Source organism: Pristiophorus japonicus, chromosome 4 (assembly GCF_044704955.1).
Source record: "Pristiophorus japonicus isolate sPriJap1 chromosome 4, sPriJap1.hap1, whole genome shotgun sequence".
NCBI lineage: Eukaryota > Metazoa > Chordata > Chondrichthyes > Pristiophoridae > Pristiophorus > Pristiophorus japonicus.
Window position 1 is genome coordinate 123,210,278 of NC_091980.1, and position 22,932 is coordinate 123,233,209.

General features: G+C 42.9%; 1 long non-coding RNA gene across 2 annotated transcripts in view; it reads right to left on the reverse strand.

The window, feature by feature from the left end:
* The window catches only part of LOC139263054 (uncharacterized), a 78,960-nt gene that overhangs the window by 16,337 nt on the left and 39,691 nt on the right, over nucleotides 1–22,932 (reverse strand). The window contains exon 3 of one of the 2 annotated variants that reach the window (XR_011593031.1): nucleotides 22,204–22,308. The exons of the other annotated variant lie outside the window; for it this stretch is intronic. This is a non-coding gene — a long non-coding RNA (uncharacterized lncRNA). The remainder of the gene's footprint in view (nucleotides 1–22,203; nucleotides 22,309–22,932) is intronic. 2 annotated transcript variants of the gene reach the window in all.

Sequence of the window (22,932 nt, forward strand, 5' to 3'; positions counted from 1 at the left end):
GCAGAGAAAGTGGATGCATTGGTTTTGACCTTCCAGAATTCCCTAGATTCTAGAACGGTCCCCATGGATTGGAAGAGAGCAAATGTAACTCTGCAGTTCAAGAAAGGAGGGAGAGAGAAAACAAGGAATTATAGACCAGTTAGTCTGACACCAGCAGTAAGGAAAATGCTAGAATCTATTATTAAGGATGGCACTTGGAAAATCACAATATGATTAGGTGGAGTCAACACAGTTTTATGAAAGAGAAATCGTGTTTGAAAAATCTATTAAGAGTTTTTTGAGGGTGTAATTAGTAGGCTAGATAAGGGGGAACAAGTGGATGTAGTATATTTGGACTTTCAGAAGACAATCCACACAAGAGCGTGTTACACAAGATTAGGGCTCATGGGATTGGGGTAATATATTAGCATTGGTTAATGGATAGAAAACAGAGTAACAGGTCATCTTCTGGATGGCCAGGTATAACTAGTGGAATGTTGCAAGGATCAACACTAGGGCCTCCGTTATTTACAATTTATATCAATGACTTGGATGAGAGGACCAAGTGTAATGTACCAAGTTTACTGATCATACAAATCTAGGTGGCAAAGTAAGCTATGAGGAGGACGCAAAGAGGCTGCAAAGGGATATAGTCCGGTTAAGTGATTGGGCAAGAAGGTGATAGATGCAGTATAATGTGGGGAAGTGTGAAATGATCCACTTTGGTAGGAAGAATTGAAAAGCAGAATATTTTTAAAAGGTGACAGTCTAGTAAATGTTCAAAGGGATTTGAGGGTCCTTGTATACAAATCACAGAAAGCTAGCAGGTAAGGAAACGTAAACAATTAAGAAGGCAAATGTTATGTTAGCTTTTATTTCAAGGGGGTTGGAGTATAAGAGTAAGGAAGTCTTGCTGCAATTTTATATAGGAGTTTGGTGAGACCACACCTGCAGCACTGTGTACAGTTTTGGCTCCACTTATCCACTTCAACTGAAGGTGTGGTGTATGCTGACACATTTTAGGATGGCTCAGGGACCGAGTGCGTTCTTGGGCATGGCACTGGAGGTCCTGGTGGAGGAGGTCCAGAGGAGGAGAGATGTCCTGTATCCGCAAAGAGTGGGGGGAGGGGGGTGGGAGGAGCCCAGGAGCCCACCTCACTCTCCTATCCTGCTCTCCTGCAGCAGCTGGTGCTGCTCTGTCTGGCCTCATGATAGTGTTGGTGAAGTCTTGACGAAGTATCGCAGAAAGTATCCCAGACAGCTTACTGATTGGAACATAAACCAGGAAATAGTGGGGGCTTATAAAAAGGGAACAGCAATAATCATGGGTGATTTTAACTTCTATATTGATTGGACAAATCAAATTGATCTGGGTAGCCTTGAGGAGGAGTTTATAGACTGCATAAGAGACAGGTTCCTTGAGCAGTATGTAATGGAACCAACCAGGGGGCAGGCTTCTTAGATCTGTTCCTGTGTAATGAGCCAGGATTAATAAATAATCTCCTAGTAAAGGATCCTCTCGGAATGAGTGATCATAGCATGATTGAATTTCAAATTCAGATGGAGGGTGAGAAAGTTGGATTTCTAACCAGCGTACTAAGCTTAAATAAAGGAGACTATGAAGGTATGAGGGCAGAGTTGGGTAAAGTGGACTAGGAAAATAGATTAAAGTGTAGGACAGTTGATGAACAGTGGTGTACATTTAAGGAGATATTTCACAACTCTCAAGAAAAATATATTCCAGTGAGAAGGAAAGGGTGTAAGAGAAAAGATAGCCATCCGTGGCTAACTAAAGAAATAAAGGACGGTATCCAATTAAAAACAAGGGCATACAATGTGACCAAAACTAGTGGGAGGACAGAAGACTGGGAAGCTTTTGAAAGCCAGCAAAGAACAACTAAAAAATTGTTTAAGAAAGGGAAGATAGACTATGAAAGTAAATTAGCACAAAATATAAAAACATATAGCAAGAGTTTCTATAGGTATATAGAAAGTAAAAGAGTGGCTAAAGTAAATGTTGGTCCCTTAGAGGACGAGACCGGGGAATTAGTAATGGGGAACATGGAGATGGCAGAAACTCTGAACAAATATTTTGTATCAGTCTTTACGGTAGAGGACACTAACAATATTCCGACAGTGGATAGTCAAGGGGCTATGGGGGGAAAGAACTTAACAACACAATTACAATCACTAAGGAGGTGGTACTCAGTAAGATAATGGGACTAAAGGCAGATAAATCCCCTGGACCTGATGGCTTGCATCCTACGGTCTTAAGAGAAGTAGTGGCAGGGATTGTGGATGAATTGGTTGTAATTTCCCAAAATTCCCTGGATTCTGGGGAGGTCCCAGCAGATTGGAAAACTGCAAATGTAACACCCCTATTTAAAAAAGGTGGCAGACAAAAAGCAGGAAACTATAGACCAGTTCACCTAACATCTGTGGTTAGGAAAATGTTGGAGTCCATTATTAAAGAAGCAGTAGCAGGACATTTCGAAAAGCAAAATTTGGTCAGGCAGTCAGCATGAATTTATAGGGGAAGTCATGTTTGAAAAATTTGCTGGAGTTCTTTGAGGATGTAACGAACAGGGTGGATAAAGGGGAACCAGTGGATGTGGTGTATTTGGACTTCCAGAAGGCATTTGACAAGGTGACACATAAAAGGTTACTGCACAAGATAAAAGTTCACGGGGTTGGGGTTAATATATTAGCATGGATAGAGGATTGGCTAACTAACAGAGAACAGAGAGTCAGGGTAAATGGTTCATACTCTGGTTGGCAACTAGTGACTAGTGAGGTGCCGCAGGGATCAGTACTGGGACCCCAACTATTTACAATCTATATTAATGACTTGGAAGAAGGGACTGAGTGTAACGTAGCCAAGTTTGCTGACGATACAAAGATGGGAGGAAAAACAATGTGTGAGGAGGACACAAAAAATCTGCAAAAGGACATAGACAGGCTAAGTGAGTGGGCAAAAATTTGGCAGATGGAGTATAATGTCGGGAAGAGTGAGGTTATGCACTTTGGCAGAACAAAATCAAAGAGCAAGTTATTATTTAAATGGAGAAAGATTGCAAAGTGCCGCAGTACAGCGGGACCTGGGGGTACTTGTGCATGAAACACAAAAGGATAGTAGGCAGGTACAGCAAGTGGTCAGGAAGGCCAATGGTATCTTGGCCTTTATTGCAAAGGAGATGGAATATAAAATCAGGGAAGTCTTGCTACAGCTATACAAGGTATTGGTTAGGCCATACCTGGAACACTGCGTGCAGTTTTGGTTTCCATATTTACGAAAGGATATACTTGCTTTGGAGGCAGTTCAGAGAAGGTTCACTCGGTTGATTCTGGGATGAGGGGGTTGACTTATGAAGAAAGGTTGAGTAGGTTGAGCCTATTCTCATTGGAGTTCAGAAGAATGATAGGTGATCTTATCGAAACGTATACGATTATGGGGGGGCTTGATAAGGTGGATGCAGAGAGGATGTTTCCACTGATGGGGGAGACTAGAACTAGAGGGCATGAGCTTAGAATAAGGGGCTGCCCATTTAAAACAGAGATGAGGAGAAATTTCTTCTCTCAGAGGGTTGTAAATCTGTGGAATTCACTGCCTCAGAGAGCTGTGGAAGCTGGGACATTGGGATAAGAGGTTATGGGGGTCGGGCGGGGAAGTGGAGCTGAGTCCATGATCATATCAGCCATGATCTTATTGAATGGCGGAGTCCTATTTCTTATGTTCTTAAAGTCTCCCCATGTGTTTCAAAAGTCCTCTTCAAACCTCCAGCAGCTTTTGGAAAGCAGTGACAGGATCATTCCATTGGAAAGCAGTGACAGGATCAGATCAAGTCAGCATGGATATATGAAAGGGAAATCATGCTTGACAAATCTTCTGGAATTTTTTGCGGATGTAATTAGTAGAGTGGACAAGGGAGAACCAGTGGATGTGGTGTATTTGGACTTTCAAAAGGCTTTTGACAAGGTCCCACACAAGAGATTGGTGTGCAAAATTAAAGCACATAGTATAGGGGGTAATGTACTGATGTGGATAGAGAACTGGTTGGCAGACAGGAAGCAGAGAGTCAGGATAAACGGATCCTTTTCAGAATGGCAGGCAGTGAATAGTGGGGTGATGCAAGGCTCAGTGCTGGGACCCCAGCTATTTACAATATACATTAATGATTTAGATGAAAGAATTGAGTGTAATATCTCCAAGTTTGCAGATGACACTAAACTGGGTGGCGGTGTGAGCTGTGAGGAGGACGCTAAGAGGCTGCAGGGTGACTTGGACAGGTTAGGTGAGTGGGCAAATGCATGGCAGATGCAGTATAATGTGGATAAATGTGAGATTATCCACTTTGGGAGCAAAAACACGAAGGCAGAATATTATCTGAATGGCGGCAGATTAGGAAAAGGGAGGTGCAACGAGACCTGGGAGTCATGGTACATCAGTCATTGAAAGTTGACATGCAGGTACAACAGGCGGTGAAGAAGGCAAATGATATGTTGGCCTTCATAGCTAGGTGTTTTGAATATAGGAGCAGGGAGGTCTCACTGCAGTTGTACAGGGCCTTGGTGAGGCTTCACCTGGAATATTGTGTTCAGTTTTGGTCTCCTAATCTGAGGAAGGACGTTCTTGCTATGAGGGAGTGCAGCAAAAGTTCACCGGACTGATTCCCGGGATGGCTGGACTGACATATGAGGAGAGACTGGATCAACTGGGCCTTTATTCAGTGGAGTTTCGAAGGATGAGAAACATATAAAATTCTGATGGGACTGGACAGGTTAAATACAGGAAGAATGTTCTCGATGTTGGGGAAATCCAGAACCAGGGGACACAGTCTAAGGATAAGGGGTAAACCATTTAGGACTGAGAATGAGGAGAAATCTCTTCACTCAGAGTTGTTAACCTGTGGAATTCCCTACCACAGAGAGTTGTTGATGCCAGTTCATTGGATATATTCAAGAGGGAGTTAGATGTGGCCCTTACAGCTAAAGGGATCAAGGGGTATGGAGAGAAAGCAGGAAAGGGGTACTGAGGTGAATGATCAGCCATGATCTTATTGAATGGTGGTGCAGGCTCGAAGGGCCGAATGGCCTACTCCTGCACCTATTTTCTATGTTTCTATGTTTCTATGTAAGTAGTGCTTGAAGTCCTCTGCACCAACTTGTTTACTCCGAATCAGCTGGTCAATGCTCGGAGCGGAAGTTAGGTCAAGCACTATCAAAATGCCGTGCAGCATCCTTAATTAGCACTAGCAGATCATTTAAGTGGTGATCAGTACCTTAACGATGCTCTGGGCGGCTGTTCCTAGTGCAAGCTTAAACTTTTTTACCAAGCTGGCATCTTGTGCTGAACCGGCATCTCAACGTAACAGCCCATCTTGACCAACTTGGAGGTACTTAAGTGCCTAAAATTGTCCCCCTTATGTTAGCTTTAAGACTGCTCAATTGCATAAGAGCAGCTTCATACTGAATTTTTTTAACAGCTTTTCGCTTTCTAAACAGACAGCTTGGGTGCATAAAGGTATTATATTGGCATTAACATAGGGCATGCGTATTAGATTTGAATGCATTCTTCATTTAAAAATATAATCTGTTGTATCATTTTTATCGATCTTTAATTTTATTTACTTGCGTTAATGTCTGGTCTATTTTTTATTTCACTCTTTAATTACATACTCTTGTTTTAAGTAGTTGCCTTATTGCTGTAGCCCAGCTAACCAAGCAATTGCCCGGAATTCGCCATGAGTAATAACAGAATGAACAGTGTTTGCTGTTATTACCCCTTTGAAACTTTCCGAGAATTTCTGCGTTAGGATGTGCATGCGTTAAATCCTGAAGTTGTGGTCAATCATTCACCGCTCCGATACTTGCTGCGCTGCGCCCGGTCCCACAGTTGACAATCCGTGTAATCAGTGAAACTGACAAATATCGGCCTTTCCGCAGTAATATCGATGATAAATATCCAATTGAAAGTTAGACCTTGCTGCATTAGGTATAACTAGGGTTTTAACAACGTATTGATGGCTAAACAAGCATTATGGCCCCAAAAAATGAATTTTAATTTTGGTGTGTCAAATTTCTCCATTTTAATTTTCAATTTATTTTTTAGGAACATTTAAAAAAATATATATTTTTTTAAGATTATTTATTTCAGGTTTACCTTTTCCCCATGTGAGACGCCCGGTCTTTAGAACATTTTTTAAAAGTTAGAATTAAAGGGAGCTCCTTCACTTCCTGGTTCCCTGTCTGTGAGAAGTCTGCATTGTGATTGGCTGCTTAGACAGCTTGTAGGAATCACAGCAGCTCGTACTCGGGATTTCCCACTAAACTGCACTGATCTTAATCGCACATTGGAAAAGCCATATGGGGTCCTGGGCTTCATAAATAGGAGTCACAGCGGCTGAAATTACCCCCCTTTTAAAGAGCTGTTACCATCTCAAAGAGGATGGTGCAAAGATTTACAAGAATGGTTCCAGGGATGAATGGTTCACAGAGATTGCAAGATCTTTGTGGGAAGCTTTCTTTGGGGCCTTTGCTTCGCTGCTGACCGCAAATTATGGGCCATTAAGAGTAAAACCAAATGTACTATCATTACTATAATTTTCTGCTTTACACATTTCATTGGAAAGAATACTTGCAATTATATAGAACCTATCTTCATCGTGGAATGTCCCAAAGTGCTGCACTTTTTTTGAAGTGTCGTCACTGTTGTAGTGTAGGGAAACGTGGCTCCCACAAACAACACTGAGATAAATGATCAATTAAACATTTTTACCAATGTTGGCTGAGGGATAAATGTTGGCCAGGACACTGGGAGAACTTCTCTTTTGCAAAATTATTTAAAATAATTATTTAAAGCACAGCCTAAATTGAATTTGGAAGATTTTGCTAAATCTTACACCGACAGTATTTATATGCACAGTGGTACTCCTTGCCTTGCAGTGCTATTATAATTTCATTCACTGTGATGATTTGGAATTCTGATTGAAGCTTGGATCAACCTGCAGCCAGGCAAGCTGACAGCTGGAGCTCCCCCTGATAGCTCGAGAAGAGAATATTTTTGTCTTTAAGCTGTCTCCTGCTTTATCAAAGTTGAATATTTTTGTACCCAAGGTCTGAGATAGACTGATATCCCTTAGCTTGGCAACTGGAGCAGGAGATTCTGCATTCATTTAATGAGTAGGAATATGGTGATTTGTTCTTCCGACTTATAACACTGGCTTCATACTGTGAGGAATGTGATGTGCCATTGGCTGCACACTCAAGTGAGGTATTAGTTTATGTTTGTTGTCTAACAAGCCTCACTTACGGATATGGTGATGTCTCCATCGTGATGATCATGCTCGGATTTGTACTGGCCTTGTACTGTGAGCAACATGTCATGCCATTGGCTTTGCTGTTGAATGGAGGCCGTGTTGTGGACAGATACAAATTGCAGAGCAACAACTGCCATTAGAAGTGCTTAGCTACTAGCCTAGATATCATTCCTATGTGGCTTTCTAACAAATGCATATGAAAACAGGTCAGTGAATCATTTCCTCTTGAGGGTTCTGCTTACCTTTGGTAAAAACAGTTGCGAATTTAACTTCTCTTTGAACGAGTAGGTTTGGTGACCGTCAACCTTCTAAGTTTGCAAAAAATATATTTCAGTAACTATTAAAGTGTAATCTGTCTTATCAGCCCAAGATCACTTGGGTTTTTCCCTTTTAAAATGTCAATAATATTTTGGTTTCAGGTCAAGATGAATGTTGTTGAAAATAACTACACTGTGGTCTGTCCAGTCAGCCTCTGTTGTTGATCTTGCACTTTGCATAGTCCTGGCTACTGGTTCATTGCACTCTTTTTGGTTTTCACACGTGTTCTGCTGCACATTTTTCAATTCATTTAGCAAGCATCCAAAAATCTATATCTAAGAGCATTTGACATGTTTGAGGTAGGTGCAAGGCAGGAACTCCTGTAATTAATCCAATTGCTAAAGGTTTCATCACTATTATTAACCTAAATTAGCTTAAGGTCATGAGTACATAGTCCTGAGTTAGTTATATTAACTTAAGCCACGATGGATAAGCTTACTAACAGGCACCTAATAAGCCCTAAACAGGGACATGGCCCCAGATAAATTAGCAAAAAGGACCATAGATGGCAGTAAGACTAAATCAACCAAATCAACTAAACTAGCTGATGGCCTAGGAGTAGATTCTCCTCCCACAATGTTCCATTGTGTGGAATAATTTTCCATCAATAAAAATTGACTTGCAAAGTCAAGAACAGCATTGTCAAGAAGGCAAGATGCACATTTGGGCGCTAATATAGTACTGTAGTATGGCAATGTCACTGCAGTCATCTCATTGATTCTGGAACAAAGACAATAACAGCAATTGGGAAACTTCTGTATCTGATCAAAGCACTTTTCGGAGGGTAACAATGCTTTTATGACCAGAACAAGCTGATCCTTTTCCCACCTATTTCTATATGCCTTTAATCACTGTTGTATGTCTCAGGTTAACCGAGCAATCTAAATTGGGTATTTGTTAATTAATAAATATCAAAGCCATTGTTTTATATGACTACACATTTGCTTTTTAGCTGTTTCCAGGTAAAATAGTAAAACGTGATTGTTAATCTTTTGGAAACCCGTTTACAATGTAACTGACGTGCGCTGTTTTTGTTTTCAGTTATTCATCATATCAAATTTTGAAAAGTGAAGTTGTCTCATCAATGAGGCTCAGGAGAAACTTAATTAATTTCATAAGTGTCTGGAACAGTTTGAATCATGTTCCTAAGTCTCGGTATGCACTAGGTCATTTTCAGACAATGAACCTGTGAGCACAGTAAAAGCTAATTAGTGCAGATAAACATTACTCAGTGTCGAGAGCAATCACATATGAGCTGTAGTTTCTCCAGAATCTGACTGTTATGTATCTCGCTGACAACGGCACGGACTTGCTGAAGTCATACAGGATGGTAATTACCATAATGCAGATTGCTCATGTGCTAAAACTCTTGCAGATTTTTGCTCGACAAACACGAGCTTTTCTACAGAAATCAAGATTCTGCATGTTGGCATCATTTCTAGAGATCAAGGTAACACACAAAACTCATGATGTAATATTAAGAACAACAGAAAGTCCTCAATTGCTTGCTTGGCTAGTATGTCAATACAACTCAGAAATCTTAGCTAAGAGGACAGGTTCAAGATCAGTGCCTTGATCCCTGCCCGTGATACCCTACCCTGTAGTTGGCTTTCAGAAGATGTACAAGAGTGAATTATGGAAGCTGACCGTACAATTCTCCTTCCTGCCCTGAAAGGAAGCACCAGGAGTGCACTTGGGGCATCTCCACAGAGGCATAACTTAAATGTAGAATGAGTTTCCAGTGAGGGGAATCATAGATATGAAGCTGCATTCTATAACTTTGTGCCGTGGTGCATTGGAGGTCCAATCTGTTGTAGCAAATTACTGTACAAGATAGACAAGAGAACACTATATTTTTGGTTTCTCAGTCCTGATGGTCAAGCTGTGTATAGGCTCCATGGACGCCAACAGCTGGGGTGGAATTCCATGGGGTCCAGCAGCTCTCCAGCCACCCAAATGGTAATTCTTCGTACATGTGCCAGTGTATGAAGCTATTGAGCAGCGGAAGCTATGAGCTGACTAAGCCAGTCTGTCCAGGCCAGTGTTCTCATAAAGACTTTTTTCAGCAAGTGATCAGTAATATAAATCCTATCTAATTTCCTTCCTCACTATCATCTTCCCCACCCCCAGTCTGGGGATGCTGAAATCAATTGTTGTGCTCCCATGCTGTCTCAGCTAAGATGAGGTACATGTGTAGAGACCACAAATGTAAAAGTATAAAAATAGGGAAGTCCTGCTACAACTGTACAGGGTATTGGTGAGACCACACCTGGAGTACTGCGTATTTAAGGAGGGATATACTTGCATTGAAGGCTGTTCAGAGAAGGTTCGTGACGTTGATTCCTGAGAAGAAGGCGTTGTCTTGTGAAGAAAGGTTGAGCAGGTTTGGGCTATACGCACTGGAGTTTAGAAGAATGAGAGATGATCTTGAAATGTATAAGATTCTGAGGGAGCTTGACAGGGTAGATGCAGAGAGGATGTTTCCCCTCATGTGGAATCTAAAACTAGGGGGCATAGTTTCAGAATAAGGGGTCGCCCATTTAAAACGGAGATGAGGAAGAATTTCTTCTCTCAGAAAGTCATGAATCTCTGGCATTCTCTACCCCAGAGAACTGTGGAGGCTGGGTCATTGAATATATTTTGAATGATAAGGGAGTGAAGCGTTATGGGGAGTGGGCAGGGAAGTGGAGCTGAGGCCAAGATCAAATCAGCCTTAATCTTTTTGAATGGCGGAGCAGGCTCAAGGGGTCAAATGGCCTATTCATGCTTCTATTTCTTACATTCTTAAACTAGACCATCCTTATCTGCCCCAGTACTATAGCACACAGGGCATTAATCCACAGTGCTATTCAGGAGTTCTAGAGATCGGTATAGGTTTTTGTGTAGAGCCAGTCCAACAATGCATTACATACCATGACAACAGATCATGAATTCTTTAGCAATTTAGGATATGAAGAATGAACTGATCTGGAGGTACTGCAAAAGTTGCGGAGGTACTTTGAGAGAGCCATGTCTGAAATGGATGATAATGCCACCTTTTTCAGCCGATATATTCCCACGGCATGAATAGTCTGTTATTGAACCATACAAAAAGTATAAAATAGGTCAGTATCTATTTTACACAGTTCCAAGTTTGAACTGGAGATATCAACAAGTGCCTTCCCTTTACTGAAGAGCACAAACATAAATATACAGGGAACGGGAGAAAATCTAATAATGCAAAGAACTGGCCAGTGTAATCTTGCCAAAGGTGGTGCATAGCTCATAAGTAGTATCAAAAGCTATAGTTTAACACTTCCGAATCTTGGGACAATTGATATCATCATTCTTTCACAGCATATACTGGAACAGTACAAAGATGAACTAATGTTGGAGGTTTAGAGTACACAAAATTATTTTCAAGCAATTAGACAAATGTAGGAAAAGAATGCAAAACAGCAGTTAAATTCATTTATTAGCTTGTACCAGCCTCAGTGGCATCAATAGAGGTTGACCCATTTTTGGACGTACATAGAAATGTAATTTTAAATTTACCAATATATTGTGATTTTTAAAACATTTCCTATGAGCAAGCTTAATACAAAAATATATATTTTTTAAAGAATCTGAGATTTACTTTCCATTGACAGCTTTTTAAAGATTTTAAAAAGAAATTGAAACTAAAAACCACTTGAATAACTATAGACAATTGGACTTCAATCATTAAGTCTAGAGGTCCTAATTCAATAGCAACAATTTGATCTGTCAATATAGGCTGCGTCTGTTTGTACGAACTGAAATGCAACAGTTTCCCTGATTGGCTCTCCATTTTTACATGACCTATTGCTGATTAGTCCCCTTGGAGGATAAGCCATGCCCTGAAGTTCTGAATGTGTAACTGGAACCGCCCAGCCCAAGTTCTGAGTGACTTTCCAATTTGTAATTTGATCCATTTTGACTTCTGAAGTCACAGAGGATAGATCTCCCCAAAAGCCACCAAGTTCCAGCCGAAGTCCATTACCCCAGCGTAAGTGCATCTCTCCCCCAGCTGAAGATCCTTAACCCAGCACATGTGCTGCCTCCCACAGCCAAAGTCCATTACCCCAGCGCAAGACCTTACCCCCACCCCGATAGATGGGGCATTGTGTGCGGATTGTTAAAATATTTATTGGGTATGAAGTGAATAGTGACAGTGCCGTGACTTCTGGATTTTGTCTACCCCAACGATGTCCCTTGTAACACAAGCATCGAGCTTGCACGCACCAGGGATAGGAAGAACGTGATCCGTCTTCTCTGAGTTCCCTCTCTCCCCTCCAATACCCCCCCCCCCAAGCTCTCTCTTCCCCCCTGAAGCTCTCTCTCCCCCCAAGCTCGCTCTCTCCCCCCAGGTTTTCTCTCTCCCTCCAGGGTCTATCTCTTCCCCCCAAGATCTCTCTCTCTCCCCCCAGGGTCTATCTCTCCCCACACCAGGCTCTCTCTCTAGCCCCCCTCCCCTCCCCCCAGGCTCGCTCTTTTCCCCCAGGCTCTCTGCCCCCAAGTTCTTTATCTCTCTCTCTCTCTCTCCCCCCCCACCCCCACCAAGCTCTCTCTCTGCTTCTCGCTCTCCCCGCTGCCCGCGCTCCCCCCCCAAGCAGATGCTTGCGGCGCTGCGGGAGGCTCAGCAGAAGCGGTCACTGCTGCTGGATGGATCGGAGGCAACGTGGTGTTGGACGCATGCACAGAAAGGGGTTAGTGAGAATTACGCTGGGGTGGGGGCGGAGTCGGTGATATTTGTCCAACTTTCACTTCTGCGCATGTGTCAGGAGATGCATGCGCAGCAGGGAGATTTAGTACAAATAGTTACTCCGATGAATATACTTAAGCTGAAAATTGAGTTTTGGAAGGGACAACATTAGTTAATCAGGACAGGCACTGAATCAAATAAACAGCAAAAAGAGTTCCATTTTAAGAAGTAGGAACCCCTTATAGTTGAAAATAATGATAAACCTTGTAAACTATTTGACCTAAAATAAAAACAGGAAATGTGCAAATACACAGAAAATTCTTCAGCATCTAAAATGACTCATGGCTGGTCAAAGTTTTGAGAGACGATTATTTTATCAGAATGAGCTCTAACAAAGGGTCACTAACTGAAAAGTTAATCTATCTTTCAGATGGTGACGGATCTTCTGTGTACATCCAGCATTTTCGGGCTTTATTTCAGATTTTCAGCATTTTTGTTTTTATTAATATTAAGCTTGTCATGTATCTTACATTATTATATATAACTGTATCCTAACATGCTATACATGACTGCAATAAGATATGACCTGTAACCACCAGCATACCTTATCACCAGGGGTGCACTTGCAAGAGACCGGTATATAAGGACAAGTCTCAGGCAAGTGCAGCATTCCAGAGCTGTGAAATAAAGGTGCAGGTCCAGAGTGACCTTGACTTCACTACATGCCTCGTGTGAATCTGTACTGAGGGGACAGGACTTTACAGTGGCGACGAGTTACGGGATTACAGAATCCACAGAATGACAAACAACGGATCAGATGAAAAGTACAATGCGGGAGACAATTGGGAGGACTTTATAGAAAGGCTCCAGCAAAACTTTGTAACCAAAGACTGGTTAGGCGACGATAAGGCAGACAAGAGCCCATCTCTTGACCAGCTGTGGCTCGAAAACATACGCTTTAATGAAGGATCTGTTGGCACCCGAGAAACCAGCAAGCAAGTCGTTTGGAGAATTGAGCACACTGGTAAGAGACCACCTGAAGCCAGCGAGCAGCCTACACATGGCCAGACACAGGTTCTACAACTACAGACGCTGTGTGGGCCAGAGCATACCCGACTTCGTGGCGGAACTTCGGAGGTTGGCTAGTTTATGTGAGTTCTCCGATGAACTGAGGAGAGAAATGCTGAGAGACTTTATCATTGAAGAAATAGGCCACACAGGCATATTCCGAAAGCTCATAGAGACCAAGAACCTGACCTTAGAGGCAGCAGCACTGGTTGCACAGACATTCTTGGTAGAGGAAGAAGAAACGAGGTTGATTTACAATGCAGATACGACAGCTAATGAAATATCGGAACAAAAAGTTCACAGCACTAAACAAGCTGCTACCCCTTCACACAGACAAAACCGGGAGAACAGGCTCTCAACAGCAGGCAGAAGCCATCAAGGGCCACAGGAACGGCCGTTCACACCTCATCAACCCACAATGCGAGCAATCAACTACAAACTGAGAGAAGCTCAAGAGAGATCAGCCAAACACAGCTCATTCTTTGGGAACACTTTAAACAATAGAACAGGTCTGTGCTGGAGGTGTGGGGTTGGGCACTCGTCAAGGGGATGTCGATTTCAGCAGGCTGTTTGCAGAAATTGTGATTATACAGGGCATTTGGCCCACATGTGCAAAAAAATGGCAGCTCGGCTGGTATACGAATCGGATGGGTCGGAAAGCGGATCAGAAGATGGTGGGGACAGCACCCGGGACACCGATGTACAGCGGGTCAACACGATCAATGGCCGCTGATCCTACAACAGGATGCCTCCTAGAATGATGAGGATCCTACTCAATGAGATATCTGTCAACATGGAGCTGGATACGGGAGCGAGTCAATCTCTCATGGGCGCTCAACAATTTGAACAACTGTGGCCGCATAAAAGAGACAGACCAAAACTCACAAGGGTCGACACCACACTAAGGAACTATACCAAAGAAATCGTACCAATCCTCGGCAGTGCCATACTCTCTGTCACACACAAAGGGACAGTGAACTGACTTCCCTTGTGGATTGTCCCCGGAGATCCCCCAGCACTGCTGGGGAGAAGCTGGCTGGCAAAACTAAACTGGAAATGGGATGATGTCCATGCCATGTCATTAGAGGAACGGACCTCCTGCTCAACAGTTATAAAATGATTTGAACATCTCTTTCAGCCAGGTGTGGACACTTTCAAAGGGGCCAAAGTCAAAATCTACATCACACAGGATGCTAGACCGGTCCATCACAAGGCCAGAGCTGTACCTTATGTGATGAGAGAAAAGATTGAACACGAACTAGACAGGCTTCTGCGGGAAGGCATTATATCACCTGTGGAATTTAGCGACTGGGCAAGTCCCATCGTCCCAGTCATGAAGCCTGATGGATCCGTACGAATCTGTGGGGACAACAAATCTACCATAAACAGAGTCTCCCTACAGGACCAGTACCCGCTGCCCAGAGCGGAGGACTGATTTGCCACATTGGCTGGAGGTAAACTTTTCTCAAAATTAGACCTCACATCTGCGTATATGATGCAAGAATTGATCGAGGAATCCAAGCTACTCACCACCATCAACACACATCGAGGCCTTTTCATGTACAATCTATGCCCATTCGGCATCAGGTCGGCAGCTGCCATATTCCAGCGCAACATGGAGAGTCTGCTCAAGTCCATCCCGGGGACGGTTGTATTTCAAGATGACATACTTATCACGGGCAGGGACACCGACTCCCATCTCCATAATTTGGAGGAAGTACTAAAGCGGTTGGATCGGGTAGGCCTATGAGTCAAGAAATCTAAGTGCCTGTTTCTCGCACCCGAGGTTGAATTTTTGGACAGAAGGATTGCCGCTGATGGAATCCGCCCAACAGAGTCCAAAACAGAAGCAATTCGCCTGGCACCCAGGCCCGGAATGTCTCAGAACAGTGCGCCTTTTTCGGGCTACTCAATTACTTTGAGAACTTTATGCAGAACTTAAGCACGCTGCTGGAGCGTCTCCACGTGCTACTCAGGAAGGGGTGCTATTGGTTTTGGGGGGACGCCCAGGAATGCGCCTTCAATAACGCACGCAACCTTCTGTGTTCCAACAGTGTTTTGACTTTCTTTGACCCAGGTAAAAAGCTAGTTCTCACATACGATGCGTCAGTGTATGGGGTCGGGTGCATTTTGCAACATGTCAATAGTGCGGGCAAATTACAACCCATAGCTTATGCCTCCAGGTCACTTTCGTGGGCAGAGCGCGGGTACAGAATGGTAGAGAAGGAGGCACTCGCGTGCGTGTACAGTGTCAAAAAGATGCACCAATATCTTTTCGGGGCCAAGTTCGCGTTAGAAACCAACCACAAGCCCCTCACGTCCCTCCTACCCGAGAGCAAGGCAATAAACGCCAACGCTTCAGCGCGAATTCAATGGTGGACACTCATGCTGGCGTCCTACGACTACACAATAAGGCACAGACAACTGTGCCGACGCGCTCAACAGGCTACCCCTGGCAACTATGGAAGGGTCTGATGAACAGGACTGTGAGATAGTCATGGCAATCAATGCCTTTGAGTCCACAGGTTCACCCATGATGGCTCGCCAAATCAGAGCCTGGACGGCCAGTGACCCCGCGTTATCCTTAGTAAAAAGATGTGTCCTAACCAGTGACTGGGCAGAGGCTCGCGATGCCTGCCCCGAGGAATTAAAACCCTTTCACAGGCGCATGCATGAGCTATCACTACAAGCAGACTGCCAGATGTGGGGCAGCCGAGTAGTCATGCCTCTGCGAGGCAGAGAGGCATTTGTCCGGGAGCTCCATCGCGAGCACCCGGGGATCGTTCTCATGAAGGCCATAGCCAGATCCCACGTCTGGTGGCCTGGTATTGACGTGGACTTGGAGCTCTGCATCCGAAGGTGCACCATTTGTGCCCAACTCAGCAATGCCCCAAGGAGGCTCCACTGAGCCCCTGGCCCTGGCCTACCAAACCGTGGTCGTGGGTGCACGTAGACTATGCGAGCCCATTCATGGGCAAAATGTTCCTCGTAGTTGTAGATGCATTTTCAAAGTGGATAAAATGCACCATTTTAAACTCGAGCACAACCTCCACCACTGTGGAGAGCCTCGCAACCATGTTTGCAACGCACGGAATCCCTGACATATTGGTCAGTGACAATGGTCCGTGCTTCACCAGCGCAGAATTCCAAGACTTTATAATTGACCACGGCATAAATCACATCAAGACGGCACCGTTCAAGCCGGCCTCCAACGGCCAGGTGGAGAAAGCAATGCAAATCATTAAACAAGGCATGCTTAAAATCCAAGGTCTCACGCTACGGGGTCGCCTGTCGCGACTACTGCTGGCATACAGATCTCATCCGCACTCACTGACTGGGATCCCCCCCGCACAACTGTTGATGAAAAGGACTTTAAAAACAAGGCTCTCATTAATCCTACCAGACATGCACGAAATCGTTCAGGCAAAGCGCCGTAAGCTGACTGAGTACCATGACAGAAATTCGAGGGGGAGATGGAATGAGACAGGGGACAAAGTGTTTGTTCTAAACTATGGCAGGGGTCCCAAATGGCTTGCAGGGACAGTAATGGGCAAGGAAGGAAACAGGCTACTGGTAGTACAAATGGACAATGGCAAAACCTGCTGGAGGTATGTAGACCAAGTCAAAAGCAGATTTACCAACAACACTGCGGAACCAGAGGCAGACTACAATGTGGAACTCGCACCACACCTGGTGGACAGACAGAGGGAACAACCTGAGGAAAGGGCAATCCCAACAGACAGCCCAGGCGAGTCAACAACAATCACAGCAATGGAAACAGACAGCCCAGGCGAGATACCAGCAACCACACGCAAAGAAAAACAGACACCAAGGCAAACAACTGAACCACAACTCAGACGCTCCACGCGAGAGAGTTGACCACCTGAGAGACTGAACCTATAAAGACAAAAAGACCTTGGGGGAGGGTGATGTCATGTATCTTACATTATTATATATCACTGTATCCTAACATGGTATACATGACTGTATTAAGATATGACCTGTAACCACCAGCATACCTTACCACCAGGGGTGCACTTGCAAGAGAAAGGTATATAAGGACAGGTCTCAGGCAAGTGCAGCATTCCAGAGCTGTGAAATAAAGGTGCAGGTCCAGAGTGACCTTGACTTCACTATATGCCTCGTGTGAAACTGTACTGAGGGGACAGGACTTTACAAAGCTAAACTATTGAGTGCTTTGTTATCAGTCACAATGTTAGGGCACCTTACACTGCAGAATAGTATGTGCTACTTCAGTAGATGCAAATATCGATGCATTATAGCTTTGTTATTTCTTAATCAACACTGCTAAGTTGCTCTGGCAATAAAGAGTTTGCATTTATATAGCGCCTTTCACGACTTTAGGATCTCCCAAAACACTTCACAGTCAATTTATTCCTCAACCAAAACCACTAAAACAGTCTAGACATGATCACATTGCTGCTGTGTTTCCTACATTACAACAGCAACTACACTTCAAAAGTAGTTCGTTGACTGAAGAGCTTTGAGACATTCTGAGGTCATGAAAGCAGAATAATGAAGAGTTGTTGCTTGTTCACAATGTTTTAGTTTTAAAAAAGGTTTTATACTTTCCACAAATGTCAGAAGGTAGTAGTGTATTTAAGGTCAATATAGCAAGAAATACCTTATTGTTTAAATAAAAACCTACCCCTATCTGAAAACAGCACTTCATATAGAATATAGATTTATTTTTATGTATAAAAATCACATTGGTGTGATGAAATGTTCAAGATATAACATTTATTGAAGGTAGAAATATTAAAATATCTACATGCATTAAGTGAAAAGATAGCTAATATGAAGACAGAAAGATTATGGCAGGTCAACATACCGTGCTGCCTCCAACAATTCTGCGCAATTAAATATAGTGCCTATTCTAAAAAGTTTAGTCATCTGATCTCCCCATGAATTTATGCCGTCACAGACAATTTCTATGGGTCTCCTATCATTTTGAAAAAGAATCAAATTTAATGACCGATATGCGTTTTGTTGACTGGCTGTACTTTCATGTAACTAACAAGTTAGTGGAAACATGTGCAGCAGTTCCTACATTATACAATCTCCTCCCCCCCCCCCCCATTGCACTCTTTTATTTGCTCTTAGAATGTTGCTTTTCTTACTTCAAAACTGTGCCCTATTCTATCTTCCTGCTGTTTTCAGTCCTTAATGTCTCACTTGGGTAGGTCATGGTTCCATTACAGATTATTATTTCACCTGCCATTATTTAAATGTGTCTTTGCATTGGGGCTTATGCTCACTGATTCAGTGTATTGCTCCTGTTCACTCCATTTACTAGCAATTTGAAGGGGTTTCCTCAAACTGATGAAATTATTTCCCAAGTTGCTCGTTAAATGTCTCCTCTTCCACAAGATGAATGAATCCTTTGTAATAAGCACAAGGTGAGACAAAATATTAGCTTCAAGTACTGCTCGGACTCCACTATTGCTCAAGTAGAACAGCTTTATTGCAAGAGAATAATGTATTAAATTGCACAATGAATGTCATTTTCTATGAGTCACCACTTCCATTAATAATTTTTATTTTACAAATTGTAATTTAGGTGCAAATTGCTGGTTTTCCAATATCTAAATGGCACAGACTTTTGGTTGCTTACTTACCTCATTCAAGTACACAGGGTGTCCCAAACAAGTAGCTGCTGCATGGAGGTAAAAAGCTTCCAAGCTGCAGAACTGAGTACCATGGGCTGAGAAACAGTAGCTTGAACAACTCATGGAATTCAGTTCTCACAGCTGGGGGCATCTTCCATCGGTCTGAAGGCTTGCCCATCAAAAATCCACATCTTGTGAAGTCTGTTGGTGACTGGCACTAAATAATGCCTCGACTTTCCTTCAGTCACGTTACTAGAACAACAACAACTTGTATTTATATAGCACCTTTAACAAGGCTCTTCATAGGAGTATTTTATGACAAACTTGACACCGAGCCACATAAAGAGAAATAAGGGCAGGTGAGAGAGGTTTTAAGGAGCATCTTAAAAGGTGGAAAGTGAGGAAGAGAGGTTGAGGCAGGGAATTCCAGAGCTTAGGGCCTAGGCAACAGAAGGCACGGCCACCAATGGCTGAGCGATTATAATCAGGGATGCTCAAGATGGCAAAATTAGAGGAACGCAGATATCTTAGGGTGGGAGATATGGGGGAGGGATTGTGGGGCTGGAGGAGATTACAGAGATAGGGGAGGAGCGAGGCTTGGAAGGATTTGAAAACCAGATAACTGAAAAACATTAAAATCTGGCTTACGGGCCACAATTTTGCACGGTCAGTTTATTAGTATGCTTTCTGTTAACCTGCACCGATAGGCGCAAACACAAGGAGCCTGCTGATTGTGGGGCAGGATACCTGCTGCAGCACCATCTTTAAAGTCTGCAGGAGGTGCATTAAGTGATTAAATGTGTTAACATCGATCTTTACCTCATGGCAGGGAAAAGACTGAGGAACAGATCTGTACCATGTGAAGATGCTGCCCTAGAGGTGATGCTCCAACTGGTGTAGCAAAGGAGGTCTCCCTTTTTGGGGCAAACTGGCACCTGCCTATTAGAACAGCTGTTCAGAATGCCTGAATAGAGGTGGCTAAGCAAGTGAACACAATCTCCCATGTCTAAATGTGGGAGCAAATGCTAAAGATGTTTAGAGGCATCGTGACGATTGCAAAGCTAAAATGACCTCGTTTTTGTCTGCTCAAACTATGGTCATTGTTTTCATATCAGAATTTACTCACAGCATGGTGCAACTTCACTGAGGTGACATGCGAAGTTATCAACCAATATTTTTGCACTTTTACACAAGACATATATAACTAATGTCCCACACTTGTGTTGTAAGTTGAGTCCATAGTGCTTGTGTGCTGCTGTGGACTTAAACAAGTCCCGATGCAGGGTGACAACTTGGATGTTGATGTCTCTGGTCTTTGCAATTCTAAAATCATATATGTTGTATCTGCTTAAAGGAAAAAAGTGGTCACATAAGAGACATGAGCAAAAGCAAACTGGTATTGCAATTGGGGGATTGACTAGTTTTAAGAAAACACTCTAGTTGGAACCCATAGTGGGAGTGGGGAAGGGTAAGGTTGTAGACAGCCCAAGCTAGAGATAATAGCATTGTTTGCTTATTAATTCCCCCACCCCCCCCACTCAGTGACACACAGATATGCAATGCATGACAGAACCAAATCAGAGCTCCTTCTCCTTGCTGAGGAATTCCGGCCTTTTCCGCATGGATAAGGATCCCAAGTCCTACATTGAGCTGGACTCCAATACTGCCAACCTCCACACCCACTATTGAGAAGTAAATCACTCCTCTCCATCTCTTCTGTGCGAAATTTTCCTTGGCTTATTTCAGCATTCCCCCCACCCCCAACTTCCAACTGTGAAAAAAATAGAACCTGACCGATTACACTCCCCCTGCCCACAGAGCAGGAAATAGCCCTGACTGAGTCACAGCCATTACCTCCCATCTCCCTCTGCTGTCTGGAGTGGGCCATCTCACGCGTGCCCTGCCCTTTATACTTGTTCCTGCACCCTTCAGCTCAAAATATTTTGCACCACAAAGTTGCTGGAAGTGCGAGTTGATAATGGTACGTCAAGGACAACGGGGCATCTGGGACATTGGTGAACAACAGGACAAACTGTCTCTCTCTTTAACCAATGAGATTTAAGGATTAAGAAATAAATAGAGGAAGGACTGAGAAGGAAGGTGAATTAGAGTGGGTAAATTCAATGACAATCAGGTACAGAAAGAGAACCAAAGACAGGGAAAGAAAGATTGGATTGAGAGAGGAAAAAGAGACAGAAAGGAAAAGTAAGATTTATTTTAATTTTAAAATTTGACATTTTTAAATCTCTAACAACAATTCACAACCTGAAGGAATAAGAAACCCAACTTTTAATTCTTTACTTTCTGTGCAAGAGGGGTTGATTGGCAGTCATTAACAATTATGTCATTAAAAGAGTACTTGCACAATTAATTACTACTCTTAAATTTCTGTGAGTTTTATAAGCAATTAATGTACAAATGCAGCAAACATTAAAGTTAAGGGAGAGATGCATTTTTCATGAAGTTGATGTTGGAGCAGCGCAAACGATCCAGCAACTTGTGCCGATTCACAATTCACAGGGTATCTTTCCCTCGCCACAAGTTGCTGGCTGATTTTCACATTAATAATGGCGAGCATCATTCACACTTATTTTTGCAGAAAATTCTGAGCTATGAGAAAATGTATATATGTCACAAACAGATGATTTGGCTGTTATCACATTGCTGTTTGTGGGAGCTTGCGGTGCGCAAATTGGCTGCCACATTTCCTACATTACAATAGTGACTACATTTCAAAAAGTACTAATAAAGTGATTTGGGACATTCTGAGTGCTATCTAAATACTTTCTTTACACTTTTAAAAAGTTTTTTTTCAAAATTTCAGTCTACTTTGTTACACAATTGAGGGTTTTGTAATGGAGTAAAGTGCACAAAGGTAGATCAAGTGATAAACACTTCAGCTCGGGATGGTAGTATATGGCTGGGCAGCCTTCACGGAGAGCTGTTACTGCATGTTTTACTGCTCTATGTCACATGGTTATCTCTGGCTGTAATCCAGCACTTGTGGTAACTTCTGTCACTTCACCCAGCAATAGAAAACTGCTCGAATACTACACATCAAATAAATATGGGGGATGTGCAACCCATCTGTTAGCCAATGTTCCATTTGTAGTAGCATCATATGGCTTTTCCAGCAATGTGAGCAGATTAGGGGGAAGGTTTTATGAAAGAAAACACATGTGTAACTTGCATTAGTAAAGGAGAATGATGGCTCTGGTCATCGAGTCAGCTTGGTAGTGCTCTTGGGCTGTAATTTTCATATCCTGCTGGCACAAACCAACCTGCATTTGTAATCCTAAAAGAGAAAAAGAAAGACTTGCATTTATATAGCATCTTTCACAACATCAGGGCATCTCAAAGCATGTTACAGCCAATGAAGTACTTTTTGAAGTGTAGTCACTGTTGTAATGTAGGGATGTTATAATGTTTTAATTAGCAGGAAGCAAACACCTGGAACTCCAAAACTGTTCTCAGAAGCAGAAGGTGGCCCAAATCAAGATTACAAAATTATTTGGTCAGCTTTTGCTACTTGCCAGTTTCAGATCGATGGCTTTGAAAAAAATGTTGTGTGATTAGATCACTTTTCTCCTGTTTACTCATTCCTCATTGGTGCCCATGAACTGAATCCAACTGCTTTTGATTTCTTCATGTTTAAGCAATCAAAATATTTAATTGGTAACTGAACAGATGAATGCTCTCCTCACCCAATTACTGTATGTTTTGCCTTGTGGCGATATTGGCCTAGACATTGAATGCAATACTGAATATCAGGCACTGTGTGTGACGGGTGGCCAGTTCGATACTGCCTGTTTTGCATCACCGCCTGAGTCAAATTCCTCGATCATGGTGCTTTTGAGGTACGACCGTTTTGGCATTTAGGTTACTATCGGGTGTGATACCTTTGTAGAGTATGACGTGA